General features: G+C 40.3%; 1 protein-coding gene across 1 annotated transcript in view; it reads left to right on the forward strand.

Annotated features, from left to right (window-relative positions):
• FAT3 (FAT atypical cadherin 3) overlaps positions 1-17,881 on the forward strand; it is a 635,693-nt gene that overhangs the window by 280,212 nt on the left and 337,600 nt on the right. The gene's annotated exons all lie outside the window — the stretch shown is intronic.

Here is a 17,881-nt window from a genome sequence, read left to right on the forward strand (position 1 = left end):
CCATTCATTGTTTTTTGAATTGTGGAGCAGCAGAAACTGAATACATAATCTATGCTGTTTCAAGGGGTCAAAGTGCAGGCAGGCAACTAGAGGGGCTGACTTCGAAAAAGAACCTAACAATCTCATCTGCCTATTGATAGAGCAGAAAGGCTTGGGAAGTAGGGACCTCGTGGGGTTTGCGCCTTCAGCCCAGACCAAAAGGATGCTGAAAGTTGAGGCCTGCCACAGACGGATGCTCGCGTTTGACCATGATGATATGCCTCCCATGTTAACGTTCTCAAGACATGCCCGATGCTTATCAGTAATGTGACCATGAAAAAGTCACTTATACTTCAAACCCGTTTCTTCATCTTTAAAATAGATTTAATACAGTGCCGTAAGTACAGTGTAATAAGCACCAAATAAAAGGTAGCTGTTATTGTTCTCACCTTACAAACCAACTCTTCCTTTTTTGCTTTAGTCTGAGAAGTGAGCTGGAGATCAGCTGGTGGGGGACGCCCGGGTGGCTCAGTCGGTTAAGCATCTGCCTTCGGCTTGGGTCAAGGTCCCAGGGGATTGAGCCCCACTTTGGGCTCCCTGCTCAGAGGGAAGCCTGCTTCTCCCTCCCTCTGCCCCACCGGCTGCTTTTGCGTGGTCTCTCTCTCTCTCTCAAATAAATAAATAAAATCTTAAAAAAAAAAAAGACCTGATTAATCCTGATTAATTTCTCAGCTGAATGTCAAGAAGTTTGAATCAGAAAGTGGGGCAACAACAAAAAAGTTCCAATCTACTTTGCTTAGTTATGCCCATAGGACTTGGAAAGTAATATTTGATTCTTATATTTAAGAAAATTCCTGATTATAATATTCCTGTTGCCTTATAAAACAACAGTAACAATTTTCAAACAATAACATTAGCAACAATAGTGGCTAACATTTAGTGCTTATTATGTACCAGGCACTATGCTAAAGCATTTCACCAGTAGATAATTAGTGTTCCCTATATTGTCATTATAACAGGTGAATTAAACACATGATCTTCTTTAAGCCTCAAGTAACTTTATGAGATGCCATCCCTGTTACATAGATAAGGAAACAGGTAGAGAAGTTGTTACTTACACAAGGGCACATCACTAATAAATGTCAGAAATAAAATCAGGATTTTTCACCTGAATTTTCACTGTGCTTCCTGAGTTCAGCAGCTGTTTCCCACCTTTTTTGGCCATAAGCCTCAGTAAGAAATACATTTTGTATCATAGCATGCAGCACTCTCTCTCATTCTCTCACACACTGGTCCCACAAAGCACCGTTTATCCTTATTACACACACCCCATTCTGATTTTCCTATTTTGTTGCATTTCTTTTTGAAAAATGCACAGGTCAGACCTATTAAATTGATTTTACATCTTACTAAGTGATCCTTACTAACTGTAATTTAAAAAATAACGCGCACTTGTTCTTTCTCTTCCTGTAGGAATAAAAATTCTGTGCATTTGGATAAATTATAGTACTCATGTATGTAAAAGGATTTACTTCCTACTCTTTGAGATGGTCCCATGAAACGGTGTCATTTCCTGACAGCCGAGGTTATGGTGAAGGAGAAGCACATTATATGAATCATGTTGTCCAGATGAATTACCGCTGTCATCTGAATTAAAACAGATACGTTGTTCCAAATCAGAGTCCTAAGTGACTTGAACATTTCCATCGGAGATTGTGAATTATTATGTAATGGAAGCTAAATAGTTGTAGTTTTTCATTTTAAAACAGCCATAGCTGTCAGGTCCAGATCATACACAAAAGCCAAGTTGTGCCATGAAAAATACCGTGTGAGGGCCAGAGAGCCGCACAGATTCCATGAACGAGCCAGACTTCTTGGGAGGTCAGTGCTCAGACCCGGGCACAGAGGGAACAGGTCTCACTTATTTTTGTGATTTTTTTCCCATCCATCTCTTTTGGATGCTTCCCAGTGACGACGCCTGCTTGTTTAAGGGGCATTTGAAACCTTTCTGGTCTCTGCTGAGGGCTCGGCTCTGATAGCAGAAACAGAAGTAAGGTATTCCAAAGGTCCATGGGTTGTGAACAACTGTTACTTAGGACTTTAATATTGGTTCTCTGCAGGAAATCATGCAAATGGCTGATTAGCTTTACGCAATAAAATAAAACATTTTTATAGCTGATTTTAAAATCATATGTTGGCCACGTCTTTGAAGCATTCCTTTAACGGCTAGGAATAAGAATATTACATTTTTGCCTTTCTTCCTTGCTCTATTTCTTTTAGTACAAGAACATCCTCGCGGGCTCTACAGTCTTCATGACAAGATTTACGTGGGGGCCCCTGGATGGCTCAGTTGGTTAAGTGTCTAACTCTTGATTTTGGTTCAGGTTTCCATCTCAGGGTCATGGGATCAGGCCCCACGTAGGGCTCTTTGCTGGGTGTGGAGCCTGCTTGGGATTCTCTCTCTCCCTCTCCCTTCCCTTCCCTTCCCTTCCCCTCTCCTTTGCTTAAAAAAAAAAAATAAAAAAATAAATAAAAAATAAAAAGATTTACCTGTGGCATGTTGCCTGGCAGGACATTTCTGTGAATGGCTGCAATTCAGGAACGTTTTCCTTTCATCCAACACACATTTGCTGAAAGACGATGCGTCGGTTAAGTGTGTCAGGGACAGAAAGTAGAGAAGATGCAGAAGACACTGGCCCCCTTTAAGACACTGCCAGCCGCCTGGCTGGCTCGGATGTAGAGCATGCAACTCTTTATCTTGGGGTCGTCATGAGCTCGAGCCCCACATTGCATATGGAGTTTACTTTCAAAAATTATAAAAAAAAAAAAAAAAAGACTCACAGAGGTGTCAACCATTTAAAGAAACCTGCAAAAGAGTGTGTTAAATGCCATAATCGTGGTAGATATTAACATAGTGTGAAATAGCGGCCACATCTGTTCGGGAGGTTGATCGCCTCACAGAGCAGGACGTGCTCAATTCGCGTCTTAGAGGTGGGGAAGGGTGGTGATTCCAGGTAGAGGGAACAACACAGAGCCATTTGGGGCTGTCTGGAGTATCCAGGTAGTGAGACAGGGAGTGGAAGGAGTCGAGCGTGAAGAGAGGCATGGACGCATTGTGGAGATGGCCGTGGTGTACAACGGAGCTTGTCCAGGTCCCCTCGCTACCTCGTTTGAACCGAGTCCGGACGCTGAGCACCATCTGATCGTTCTCAGGCCAGGTTTTCTGCAGAGACTGACTGGTACTCCCTCTGCGATTGTTCTTGCACTTGCTGAGACTTTCTGTTGGAGGCTGAGCAGACAGCCCACTGGTTCATGACTTTGGGTGTCTGTTTCCATTTCTGGTCCCAGCTCCTGTGCGTGCAGCAGATGCATTTCGAGGAGCCAAAGCTGAAAGTGTACAGCACTGCCGTCTCTGGGCCGTCTCTGCAGTGGGGCGAGGTTGCAGATCTCCATCCACTGCAGCTTATGGGTTCTGTGAATACTGTGCCAACTGGGGAGAAGCTTAGATTTTCTCAGCTGGGCCTCCTGCTATTTTAATTAAACTTTGCTTTTAGCAGCTTTTCCTGTTTCCACTCTCCTGGGGCTAACTAGATACTTTTTTTTTTTTTTTTTTTTTTTTTGGCTTTTCAACTCATTGCCACATGTTGGACACTGTTAATGGATGTAACAAATTATAATCATTCTCGGCTGGGCTCTTCCTGCACAGTCATCAGAACTCCATTGGAGGTAGAAACACCATGCACTCATTGAACAAATATTTATTGTTCATGTACTATGTCTACAAGCCGTCGGGTGCTCTGTAGGTGCTGGGGTCTGTTGAGTAAGACAGGCAGGATCCTCTCTGCCTTGGGGGATATTACAGTTTAGTGGGGGAGATAGGACGTTAGCCCTATAATCAAGATCACATATGATGAAACCCACTGCTCAGAAATACTTTTGTGGCTATAGAGCATGCCACATTTTGAGATTTTGAGCAGACGCTGGTCAGAACTAACCCTTAAATGAAAAATTCCCCATGCAACCTACAGTTTGGAATGATCTCCTGAAACTCCAGGCTATTCCTGCATTCTCTTTTATTTATTTTTTTAATTTTTTAAATAATAATATTTGTTATTATGTTAGTCACCATACAGTACATCCCTAGTTTTTGATGTAAAGTTCCATGATTCATTACTTGAGTGTAACACCCAGTGCACCATGCAATACGTGCCCTCCTTAATACCCATCACCAGCCTATCCCATCCCCTCCTCCCCCGAAGCCTTCAGTTTGTTTCCCAGAGTCCATAGTCTCTCGTGGTTCATCCCCCCTTCTGTTTGCATTCTCTTTTAACACCGCCTTTCCTGTGTTGTTCCTTTCTGTTGCAACCTTCCATAGGTACTTGGAATTTCATCTCTGTTGGTCCTGAAGTGTAGACGCATGAAAGGAGGAAGGGTGGATATAGCAATGTCCTTGGAGAACCCAGGAGCCATCCTTTCTGGACACCTTCCCTCTTTTCTCTTTCATCCTAGTTTATCCATATTATCTGACCAAGAAGCTATCCTAAGTTTAAGCTAAAACTGTTTATGTTGAGTGATACCTTCCAGATGCCAGTCTCATACATTTTTATTGTAGCAAAACAACTTTCCTTTAGATATTGGATATTTATCAATAATGTACATACACTGTCTATAGCTATCACCAGAACTCTTCATTCAACCATTCGCACACATTTTAAACTGTATGCTGATATAATATAATACTATACTTTTCATATTGTCTTGAATTTCAGTAGTAATACAGATACCACATTATGGCTCCCTTTTTTGGAGTTCCTAAAATAGTTGTTTCTGACTCGAATGCATATTACTTGCGTCACATCATGGGCCGTGTCTCAATTAATGCTCTTACCAAGGGGAGAAAATTCGACATGATTTTTCGTCTCCTTCTTGAGGAAACGGCACAGTAATTTGTCCACGAATCTCAGTAATTTGTCCTAAAACTAACATTTACCTGTATTGCTATTTACAGATGTGCTGTACAAATGTGCTAAGCACATTTAAACACAGACATTTGGTGAGAGCTATCCTGTCTGCAGCCTGAAAGTGCAACAAAACAGTCTCGCGGCGGTTTTTCCCCTTCTTTTTTACTTTCTTAGTGCAAGTCAACAGCTCCCCATCGCCCCAGAATGCCAGCCTTGTGCATATGCGCCCTGAATTTAAGGGCTGTAACTAGAGGAGGATTTGTCTTTTGTTTTCTTGTCAAAGCTTGGGCTAACAGAGTGAGTTAGTATTTGTCTGTCTTGTCAGTGCCTCTGGTACTGTCCGCAGAGCGAGTGGGCACATTTCATCTCAATTACGAATAGAAGATGAATACAGGGTAGCGTGCGTGTGTCAGAGGTTAGAGCCATTTAATAGGATGAAATGCGAATGAAAATTGGAAAACAATCCAAGATATCTATAGAAGATGAGAAAGGGAGAAACTCAATTAGAGAAAACCATACACTTTCCTCCTTCTGGGCCCTGGTTTCTTTGCCCTATTGTAGTTGCTTATTTGGTTTTAAATGGGAAAGCAAAGAGTTTATTGTTTCCATTGTGAAGAAAGGTAAGGTGGTTTCAGGGATTTCATTCATGTGCTCTCTCTAACCTAATCAGCCTAACTTAATTACCTATGTAGGGCATTGTCTGCGTGATTTTGACAACACTGGTCAAAGGAAAAAGCAATTTTGTGAGATTTAACCTGAAAGGGTGAAAGAGAACAGAAGTTCTGGAAGGTGCTTTTCCCATGATAAGCTTGTACACACTTGTCATAATAAATGCGAGTATGGGTTTGTAGCTCACGAATAGGAAAAACAACAATACTAAACTCAGAGCCAGATCCATGTTCCTTTGTTTGGAGTGCGTTTCCCTTTTATCACCTAGCATGTGTTTTAGCCAAGGGAATAAATTCAGCTATTTTGGTATAAGATGTGCAGTTATCTGTGTAACTTCAGTAAAAATATCTTCTTGGTAAACATCAAATCAGCTGTGAAAGTCAAGAGTGCACTCACTGAAGGAAAGAATAGGTGAGCTGTATGCTTTCATTATTGTATTAGGAGGTTCTGCAGGCTGCTGCTCCTTCTGGGGTGGTAGGTATGAGATTTCTGTCTGGCTGCTTGCCTCTTTCCTCAGTTTTTATATTCTCATATGGGAGAAATCAAAAATAAATAAATAAATAAATAAATAAATAAATAAATAAATAAGAAAGTGTTCTCTTTGACTTGGAGAAAAGTTCCCCCAAAAGGAAAATGTCTACAAAGCTTTTGCATAAAAGGAGAGAAATTCCAGTGGACCCGTCCCATTTTAAAAAGTGAACTTTGCACCACCCTTCGTTGCTTCCAGAGTAAGCGCGTGGACTCGTGGATCCGTGAGGGCACACAGGCTCTCCACAGCTCAGCTTGACGTAGGGAGTCTTTCTGGAGTCTAATTTTTTGAAGGTAAAAAGCCTTTTCCAAACAAAACTCAAGTTCCCTGTGCAAATGAAGGCTCATGGGAGCTAGTCTTCTCAAAGACCCCCCATTCTCTTTGTGCTGAGTTAGAGCTAGTGGTAAATAAGTCTAAATATTGGATTAAAGTATGACCAGCATCTGGCCGCACCTCCACCTGAAAACGTTCTTACTCGAAGAGCGAAAGGTTGTGTTCTGACATTTCATTGAAAAATCCCATAGCACTTTTCAAGGCTGAAGAATTTGAATTTGTGGACAAATTGTAATTTAATTAAAGTTATGCCTTAATTTGTCTTTTCAGCCGAATTTTCAGTGCCATCTCTCTGTCGTGGTGTTTTGTCTCACCACGATAACATGGCATTTTGTCATTGACTCAAATGATTAGAATACAGTGAGGAGTGGTTTAAAGATTTTTATTTACGAGGTCTACTGTTATCTCCATACATGGAAAATAGCAGTGTTTTTATTTTTTTATTCTTCTCCACAATAATAGAAATCTTGTAAAGATTTAACTGAAGATGTGGACCAGAAACTGCTCGTGGGAGTATACTTGGTAGAAACTTTCTGGAAGGCAGTTGATTTAAATGCTTCAAAAACATATATATGCTTCGTCCCATCAGCTCTACTTTCAGGAATTTATCCTAAAAAATAATTGAAAAAAGATAGAGTTACAAGGTTATTCATCTATGCATGAATTATTAGTGAAAAACAAAATACGACCCAACAAATGACCTACCAAGGGGGCTTCACTGAGTAAAGGATTAACATCATAAGGGCATTTCAACAAATATTTTTTGAGCATCTAGTGTGTACTAGGGTATGCGACAATGATGTAACAGAAAATTCTCACACCTAGGGAACTTACATTTTCTTGTGTTTGCGGCCTACTGGCAAGTGGGCATTACTGCTACATAGTCATTAAAAGCCAGTCACGTGGAACTGCAGTTACTGATGTGGAAAGATGTTCAGTAAACAGTGGTTAGTGAGGATCGACAATTATAGAGAAATATGCTGCTTTAATGTGACAATAATACAGAACGAAGGTAATGCACCAAGGGTATTGATAGTTACTATCTCTAGGCCATGAACGAATGTGTGGGATTTTTAAAAATTTATTTATATTGCCTAATTTCTTCTTTAATGAAGTCTTAAGCATTTTTTTTAAAACATAAAGATTGACCCAATTACCAAATATGAATGCTCCCAAACTTCCTGCTAGGCCAAAGATCCTTCCTCCGTTCTTTCCTGCCTCCCTTCCTGCCTCCCCCATTCCTATGGATCCCTCTATCCATCTACCTCCCTACCTGTCATCCATCAGGGAAACATAAGGACAGAAAAGAACTTCACTTCCCCTCGGATACCTATTCTTCTGTTGGCCTACCATTGTTAGCAGAAAATAGTTCTAGATAAATAACCCAAATCCTTTGTACTGAAGTTTGTGCTTCTTTCTTCTAGAGGAATAGGAACTAGCTAATTGCTGCCCTTCACATAAATATAATAACCTCCATGCTTTCAGACACTTAACAAAACTACTTCCGGACTTTATTTCCTAGATTGTCTGAGAGCATTTTAGATTTCAGCCTTCCTTCCTAGTCAACCGGGAGGATCTGGATCATTGCACTGGGTGCGGTGGTTATGCCAATTAGCACAGACCACAGAAAGAGTTTGAGGCAGGGAATAATCTGGGTTACAGAAAGGAAAAAACAAAACAAAACAAACAGAAACCAAAAAACAAATGCAAGCTGACGGTTGCTCACAGCCTGGTACTCTGTCTGCTCCCTGTTTTCCGGCTGCTGGTGCCTGGTGCCGGCTACCCAGCCCAGAGTTACTGTGAAGAGAGAACAGGAATACATTTTGAGTCTATTAAAAACTGGTTCCCAAATGTGTTTTTTTTTTTTTTTTTTCAAATCAAGTACCAAGCATGAGCCTCCAGAACTTCATGGCCAGGAAGACTTTCAAGCTTTTGCAGCCAAGTTTTAGAATTCCTGAGTTCCAAACAGACAAGGAGAGCTGTCCATTTTCATTAACTCCAAATAAAAGCCTGAATTCAGCCTGCAGCCCTTTGCCTTAGTCTTAGGAGCTGCTCTCCAGCTTCCAGGCTTGGGAAAGAACATGGGGTGAGGGCTGCTTGCATTGCCGTACATAATTGTTCCCAACAACTGTGTTGTGGGTTTTTCTTCTCCTCCTGCAAAGATGAAAGATGTCTAATCAATAGGAGTCGGCGGGAAGAGGAGGGAACAGAGTAGAACAAAAGTGTCCAGGGTGGATGCGAATCCATGGACGAGAGCCCACGGAGAGGGAGCGCCTGGCTGGTGTTTTATCTAGGAGCCTGAGGCTTTGATTCTGACTGCCTGCAGCGTGGACTGGGGAGCAAAGCAGCATTGAAGTGCGTGATGAAATCAGCTGATGTCTTCATCGAGCTTTGCTTTTTGCTTCAAATCTTGAGGATATTAACATGACACCATCTGCATTCTAGGTAGCAAAGGGACAACCCCAAACTGGATGTAGGTTCTAAGAAAATTTGTCTTTTAAAAAAGAATTTCGGAATCAGTTGATATCAATTATTCTACGTATGCGTTAGAGAAGTCTCGATGACAAACCCAATCTATTCCCATTTCATTTTGCCCACTCATCACAGGGTAGCAAAAATCTAGTCGCCTCAGGTTTTGTTCGTTGCTGTGTTTGTAATGTAGGTATTTTTCAGGGTGCTTGTCTAGATATCCCAACTTTGCCCGCATTTGCCAAATGGTATGATGCTATCCTTCATTTCCTTACTCAACATTTATAGTGCTCCCTAGGATAAAGGGACAAGAAAAGGTGCTAACGAAGAGGCAAATCGGGTAAGTCCCAGCCCTGGCCGTCTGAGGGTGAGGGGGTTTTCTCTGAGTCTGAACATTCCTTGAAAGGTGAGGAACAGAAGGTCTTTTTGTGGAGGCAGGGACCAAAGGGGCAGCACGCATGTGCAGATGTACACAAAAGCAGAGGAGCGATGGCCTTTCAAGGAAGACTCAGTCCTCCAATTCGCCTGGTCTCAAACCAATCCAACATCCGAGAATCTTCTGAGAAGACGTAAACATGGATTCTGAATAATACATTGCCGCAACTTTTAGAAATTGAGGAAAGTAATGAAACCGTTGAATTTCCTATTACCAAAGAGCTGATACCAACCCACTGTGAGGAGCACAGGGACATGGAATTGCCTTCTTTTTCATGATAATGGGACACATGTGGATAGATCAGTGGGCAGCTTCTGTAATGAAAAGAGTGTTTGACTCCTATTCCGTGCTCTAGATTCCAGGCCTGACTTTGCCACATGATTAGCTGGGAGATTCACTTAAAATCCCCAATTTACAAAGGACATTAAAGTATATGTTTAAATATATTATATATCAAGTGTGTGATATAGAGGGTTATAAAGTATATGCACGTATACTATGTCCACACGAAAAATGTATTCGAAGCATGTAAGCATCGAAGTTAAGATTCTCTCCACTCACAATTTCTCTGTTCATCGTGTCTCGTCCCATTTCAGCTCATTGCAGTTGTGCTGTATATTTCAGACTGGTAGCAATTATAGATATAACCATGGGAGTGCATTGAGTGACCCTGGCTGGACCTATGAGGATAAAATCCCCATTCTTCCTTGATTATTACTACGCTCTGCTCAGAACAATGATCCCTGGTAAGGCATTAAGAGGCTTCTCAAGTCCAGGAATGAATAGGAACAGAAAGGAAAATAGTATCTGTGTGATCCTGTTCCAGGCAAGCAAGGGTTGGATAAAAGTGGTTATGGATCCCATGAAGGAAGTCCATGTGTGCCCAGAAATAACTCTAGTGAGAGTCTGATTCTTGAAGCAATAAGCAATTTAAAAATACCTTTAGATGCTAATAAGGGAGGCTGGCTGAAGGGTGTATGAGAACTCCCTGGACATTTCCTTGCACCTTCCTGTGAATAGATCATTACTGCAAAATAAAAAGTTAAAAGTGTTCAATGCATTGAGAGCTGGCAGTTAATATTTTGACTAATTAAAATAATAATTAAACATATATGTACAAATAGACTCTGTTAAGGACATCTACAATGAATATGCTATCAGGGTTTTTTTTTTTTAAGATTTATGTATTTGAGAGAGAGAGAGAGAGCACATGAGTGGGGGGAGGGGCAGAGAGAGAGAGACTCCTCAAGCAGACTCCCCGCTGAGGGCAGAGCTAGATGCAGGGCCTAACCCACGGCTCAGTCCCAGGACTCTGAGATCATGACCTGAGCTGAAACCATGAGTTGGCCACTTAACCAACTGAGACATCCAGGGGTTTTTTTTGTTTTTATTTTTTAAACTGTCTCAGAATCTATATTACTTACCTTGGTAAGGGTATTTTTATCATGTGATAAGCTCACCACCCCCAGAGCATTCCCTGAACCATTTGACCATTGTTTTAGAGCTTGGGGTGTTAGGGTGTCATTCCTTTGGGGCAAGATGTCATTTGAGACCTATGCTGTGGCGTGTGGGGGACATGGCTGGAAAGTCAATAGAATGAGTAACCCAGCCTGTAACGGTCACCTGATTATGAACAGCTACACTCAGTTTTTCCTTTCATATCAAGTATTGAGAGCTTTTTCTAATATTTGTGACTAAAAAGGAACAATTAGAGTTAACATGTGCTTCATGCTGGGGTTAACTAATTCTAGTCTAAGCTGTACATGGTTCTGTAGCAATTAATTACTGTTTGTGTTTCCGTCTATACAATTAAATATTAATTTGCCCAAAGAATTCCAGTCCTCCATTGCCTTTATTATACAGCAAATAAAGATGAAATGGAAAGAAAAAATTTATAAGCATAAGCATATCTCAAAAATAAAAAAACATTTAAAAATCCCACCTGTATTTTTTTAAAGATTTGATTAATTTTATTTGAGAGAAAGAGATAGTGAGCACAGAGGGGCAGGGCAGAGGGAGAGGGAAAGAATCTCAAGCAGTCTGAGCTCAGAACCTGACACCGAGCTCAATCTCACAACCGAGATCATAACCTGAGCCAAAATCAAGAGTGTTAAGCTTAAGCAACTGAACCATCCAGGCACCCCTCAACTGTATTTTTAAAGACTTTTTTAAATGATGTTTTCATAAATGTCAGCATAAAATGCGAGCATCTCAATTGCATCTACTTGGAGCATTTCCAGGGTAGACGAAAACATGAGGGATAAGATGTGTTCCCATTTGGAATATTTTACCTGAGTCCTTTCCACTGAATCCTTTCCACTACCTGGAACACGCTAAAAGCTCACTGTGGATGGTTATTCTTCTAAATAAGATTTATTAATCACCCATTTCTACCCCCACTCGATATACATTTGTGAATGGACAGAACTCCATGTCCTCTTGATTTAGAGGCAGAGATGGGGAGGAAGAAAGGACCAGAAGCCTACATGATACATGAGGAAAGAATTCTTAGACTGGAGAGGAAAAACCCTGGAAAGAGAGGGTCATCTTCTACTATCTGAAGACCTATCACAGGTGAATGGTGGTTTGCAGTCTTGTTCTGGTTTATTCTGGGATGTGAGCAGGGGTGCAGGTAGAAAGAGCATTCAAAACTAGATGGGACTTTTGCCTCCGTGTGAAGAACTTCCTATTACCTGAAACTCCCTAGTAAACAATGAAAGCCCTGTTACCAGATTCCAAGCAGGGGTTCGGTGTTGGGTCAGATATGTTGTGGGAAGGCTGTTTTCACTAGTGGTCAGTAATACCTAGTGGTCTTTGAAGTCCCTTTTGGGTCTGATCAAGTGAGACTGACTTAAGTCCTCAGTAGGTAAACTAACTTACTGTTGATTTGGTGTCAGGGAGTAAGTGCCTTCACGGACAGATATTTATTGTGTGCCTACTATATGCCAGGCACTGGGGTGGGCAGAGAGACTATACAGCAGGTAAGCAACCAGATAGAGACTCTACTTAGTATAGAGCCTGTTTTCTGTAATGGGCAGATGGAAGGAGGCTCCTTTCTGGAGATCAGTACTTCAGAACTGTGTTAGCTAATGGACTAACAATATGCATATTTTTTATACATCAAAACAGACTCTCTTTGTGAGAATCAATACTGTTTTTTTTTAATATTCTAAAAGGATAGACCAAGAAGCATTTATGATTTTTTTTACAATCAATACGGAGAAGTCAAATAGAAAAGTATAATATTAACTTAATATTGTTTGCTCAATTAATAACTCTGAGGGGAAAAATGTTTGGGCGTGAAATACCATGTGGATTTGATCTCTATATGAATTAAGAAGACAATATAATGTTTTGGTTAACAACTGGTCTCGAGTTTGACAGACCAAAGTTGGAGGACTAGATTTTCTATTTACTGGCTGAGTGACCACTGGCAAGTAACTTAACCTAAATATGCTTCCTTATCTGTAATAAGGGGATAAAAATAGTAACGACTTCATGAGTGCTTGGCACTAGTAAACAGTTGCGGAATGAATGAAAGCATTTAGAAATGCTAGTAAAGAATGCATTTATTGTACTTGTCTTAGTACCAGGCACACCATGGTTAAATAGTGATGGGTATGGAGGTGTTGCTTGTGATGACAGCGGTTGTGAAACTGTTCCTATTTGGAGATAATCTGATCATCTATATAGAAAACTCTGTGGAATTTGTAAAAACTCCGGTTACAACTAATAAGTGAGTTTAACAAGGCTGCAGGATGTAAGATCAACATAAAAAATCAATCATATTTTATATACAAACAACAAACAATTGAAATTGAAATTAAAATAATAATATCATTACAATAGCAATAAAAAATATGAAATGCCCAGGGATAAATTTGGCAAGACACGTACAAGTTCTCTATACTGGAACTATAAAGCATTGTTTAGAAAAATAAAAGAAGACATATATAAATGGAGAGCTACGCCATTTTCATGGATCAATGGACTCAAAGTTGTTAAGATGTCAGTTCTTTCCAAAATGATCTATAGAGTTAACACAATCCCAGTTAAAATGCTAATAGGTATTTCTAAATTTTATATGGACTCTAAAGCTGATTCTTCAGTTCATTTGGAAACACAAAGGATCTGGAATAGCCTAGACAACTTTGAAATAAATAGAAAAGCAAAATTGCAAGAGTTACACTTCCTCATTTCAAGACTTCTTTTGAAGCTACATTAATTAAGGCAATGTGATATTGATGCAAACATAGCAAAGTAGATTGATGGAACAGAATGGAGAGTCCGGACATAGACTCATACGTACATGATCAATTGATTTTGGACAAAGATGCAAAGGCAGTTCAGTGGAGGAAAGATCATCTTTTCAGCAAATGGCGTTGGAACCATGAAAATCTACATACAAAAAAAAAAAAAATCTTCGATCCGTACCTTTCACCATATACAAGCATTTATACAAAACTGATCATAGATGTAAATACAAAACGTAAGACTATTAAATTATAGAAGAAAATGTAGGAGAAAATCTTTGTGACCTTGGATTAGGCACTGACTTCTTACATGCACCAAAAGCATGATGTATAAAAGAAAAATTTTAAAATTGGATATTATTAAAATTAAAAATTTCTGTTCTTCAAAAGCTATAATTAAGAGAATGAAAAGACAAGCTGCAGCCTGGAAGAAAATATTTACAAATCACATGTCTGATAAAGGATTTTTAGCTATATGTAAAGAACTCTTTAATCTCAGTAATCAGAAAACAAACCTCAGTCTGAAAATGGATTAACAATCTGAACATGTAACCGAACAAGACATGCAGATTGAAAACCAGCACTTTTAAAGATGCTCAGCATCATCAGGTGGATGCAAATTAGAACTACAAGCTACCGCTACATTGCATTAGAATGTCTAAAATTAAGGCAACTGACCATGCCAACTATGCCACAAGGGAGGATGTATAGCAACTGCAATGTTCCATATTGACTGCTAGTGGGAATGTAAAATGGTGCACTCATATACCTGCCATGTAATATAGCCATTCTACTCATTGGTGATTATTCAAGACTAATAACAGTACTTATGCATAAAACTTGCATATAACTGTTCTTAGAAGTTTTATTTGTAATATCTGAAAACAGAAAGCAGCCGAAATGCCCATCAAGTCAATGGTTGAAACAAATATACTCAATGGAATACTACTCAAAAATAAAGAGGAATGATACATTGAGGGGGAGGGTGTGTATATGTGTGTGTGTGTGTGTATCTCAACACGGATGGATCCCAAAATAATTATTCTGAGTGAAAGAAGCCATTCAAAAGAGTACATACTGCATGATTCCATTTCCATAAAATTCTAGTAAATGCACATCGATCTGTTGTGAAAGAAAGCTAATCCAGTTGCCTGGATGTAGGGAGAATTGGGAACATTTTAATTGGGATTAAAAACGGGAAGGACAATACTTTGGGGGATGATGATTATGTTCGTTATCTTGATTGTGGCAATGGTTTCATGGGTATCAAGACCTACTGAATTGTTTACTTTTCATATGTGTAGTTCACTGTTGGTCAGTTAGAGCTCAATTTTTAAAAAGTAATGTGTGATGATTGTCACAGCACTAAGGGGTCACGACATGGTTTTGGTGATCTTTGGGCAACCTCCAAAGTGAGTTTTTGCTTAATAGAAAAGGTCATGTGGGTTTACATTTTTAGTTATGACCATATAGGTCATAATTAGCTATGAGAGCATAGTAGGAAGGAAGGAAATGTTGTCACTGGGCATTGGTTATATTAGTTTGATTAATATGGAGCCTTGGATGAACCTTAGAGTGATTGCTAACACATGCTTTAGTTTTGTCCTCACAGTTTTGGACCATGAGACTGATATCTGAACACTATGTTCCAAGATACTCATTCGTACTTCTAGTTAGTGAGTAAATATAGCCACAGACATTTTATTTTAATGAGAAAGAATTCTAATTTTCAGGGACATGTCCGATCCTTTATTTAAAAATAGAGTAAAATTCCACTCATATATTTTAATTGGCATTAGTGGATGCCTTTCATCCAAGGACTTCTCAAAATCATTTAATGTCCAAAGCCTGTAATATACCGTCTTCCAGTTTGACAGGTGCAAGAAAAGGTAATTAAGTGACTTCCAGGGATCACAAAGCAATTCTGCAAATCTGTGTGTGTCTCTGTGTCTGTGTGTGTGTGTGTGTGTGTGTGTGTGTGTGTGTGTGTACGCACATGCACACATGCTCATGGGGGCATGTGAGTGCAATGAGTGCTTGCATGGTAGACGGTCAGGCAAGGTTTAAACAAAGATGACCCAACTTCTTTGATTTGGTTGCTTATTATGTTATGTTCTCTTTTTAGTGGACTTATTTTGCTGTTTCCTGAATAGGCCAGTTATTGTCACGTAAGGGTATGTCATGAGCAAGTCACAAAGACAGTGCAGGAATGCCACACGACCAGAGAGGAGAAAAAAATAACACAGTAGTCCATCCCAGACTTCTTTCCTCTCAGAATTGTCCCTTGCTTAGGAATGTGGCGACTCTTTACAAGGCTTTTGGTGTTGCTTTGATTCACAGTGATAGAACATACACTCAACATCTACTGTGTTGCAAGTATTTTGCTAAGCTCTTGACATATATTTAATGACATGATCACCGCAACACTGAGATAAAACTAGGCTAGCTTCATTTAAACACCTTGTCCAAGTAATGGCGTCTGGATTTGAAATTGGGGCATTTAGGCAGACAGAATTAAGTTCCTTTACAATTATCCATGTGACCTTGGGCAAGTTACCTACTCACATTGAGACTTAATGGCTCATCCGTAGAAGAGAATTATAAAGCTCATATTATAGAGAGTTCTGTTGCACATTATAAATGCTCGGTCAGTGCTATTTCACTTGCCTCCCACCCTCTTCTACTGGGTTCTTTGCCCTTCCTACTGTATCAGCCCAAACCAGATGTGACTGAGTCCTCCTGGCTATTGGACGTTTAGTTTTTCCCTTAGAGCTGATTTCATTAGAGATCTGGCTTCTCAGCAAGACTCTGAGTCCCTTGAAGACAGAGATCTTCTCTCAGCTCTTTACTATTCCTGCAGCATCCAGCACAAGGACCAGTAGATGCTTATGAATTGAATTGACAGGTCTCATGCAAGATGTGCTTCCCAGCATCTCTAGAGCATTATTCGCAACCCATACCCTGCATCCCAGATCCTGCCAGTCTACTCTTTGTCTTCATTCCAGAAACTGCTTGGTTTCATGTCACTTGACCATCCTCTGATGTGAAGAGCTCTAATTCCCCTGGGTGGCAGTGCCACCCATGTCTGTATGGTGGCTCATGGCTTTTACTGCTGAGTATTCCAGAAAACTGGGTATGATGTCTGTGATTTTCCTGAGTCCTGTGGATGTGCTCTGACCTGACTAGGTCTCTGGCCCTCCAGCCTCTCTAGACTTTAATGTCATGTTGACATTCTACCGTGTCTCAGCCCAGTTTTAAGGGTGTCTATTACTCATTTGGTCAATGGACACATAGCAGTAAGTCTTTAATCACTTTGTTTTGCTCTTCCCGTTTTTCTTCCTACCCTCCTATCTGCTATCTATTCTTCTTCTTTTTTTAAGATTTTATTTATTTATTTGACAGAGACAGGCAGCGAGAGAGGGAACACAAGCAGGGGGAGTGGGAGAAGAAGAAGCAGGCTCATAGCGGAGGAGCCTGATGCGGGGCTCGATCCCATAACGCCGGGATCACGCCCTGAGCCGAAGGCAGACACTTAACCGCTGTGCCACCCAGGCGCCCCTGCTATCTATTCTTCTAACGCTGTATTGGCATCTCTGCTTTGACTTCTAGATAACACCTGTGGATCTACAAGAAACCCATCATATTTTACATATTTCCATTGAGAATATTTAAGACTGTCTTCTGTTGGGGAGCCCGGCTGGCTCAGTCGGTAAAGCATGTGGCTCCTGATCTCGGGGTTGTATAGTTTGAGCCGCATGTTGGGTGTAGAGATTATTTAAAATTAAAATCTTTAAAAAAGAAAAAAAGATTATCTTTTGTCCCATTGCATAACACTGTGCAGGGTTCTTTGCTGGATTACTTTAGAGCTGGGACTTCACCATCAGTTGGTTCCTTCCCTTAGAATATTCGCCATTCTGAATTTGAGGCAACTTTGAGTATTCTAGCCTGTTTCTGGATAGATAATGCCCTCCTCCCTTCCAGTTGCTGTACTTGGCATTTTGCTTATCCAGGGTCTGTAGGCCAAACTATGTGCCTAATACAGTCTAAAGTCTGATGGGAATGCAGAGGATAGAGAATTCAGTCCAGAAATGGAGAGCTATTTTTTAAATTTTTCCATGGGTGTTTTTTGGGGTATAAGGATTTAAACAAATTGCATGCGTTCCACAAGTATCCTGACTCCTGTAAGAGATTTTATAAGCTAAGCCCAAGTTTTCCCACCGCAGTGAAAATGCGTAGGAGCTCCTGCAGCAAG

Source organism: Ursus arctos, unplaced genomic scaffold (genome assembly GCF_023065955.2).
Source record: "Ursus arctos isolate Adak ecotype North America unplaced genomic scaffold, UrsArc2.0 scaffold_22, whole genome shotgun sequence".
Lineage (NCBI taxonomy): Eukaryota > Metazoa > Chordata > Mammalia > Carnivora > Ursidae > Ursus > Ursus arctos.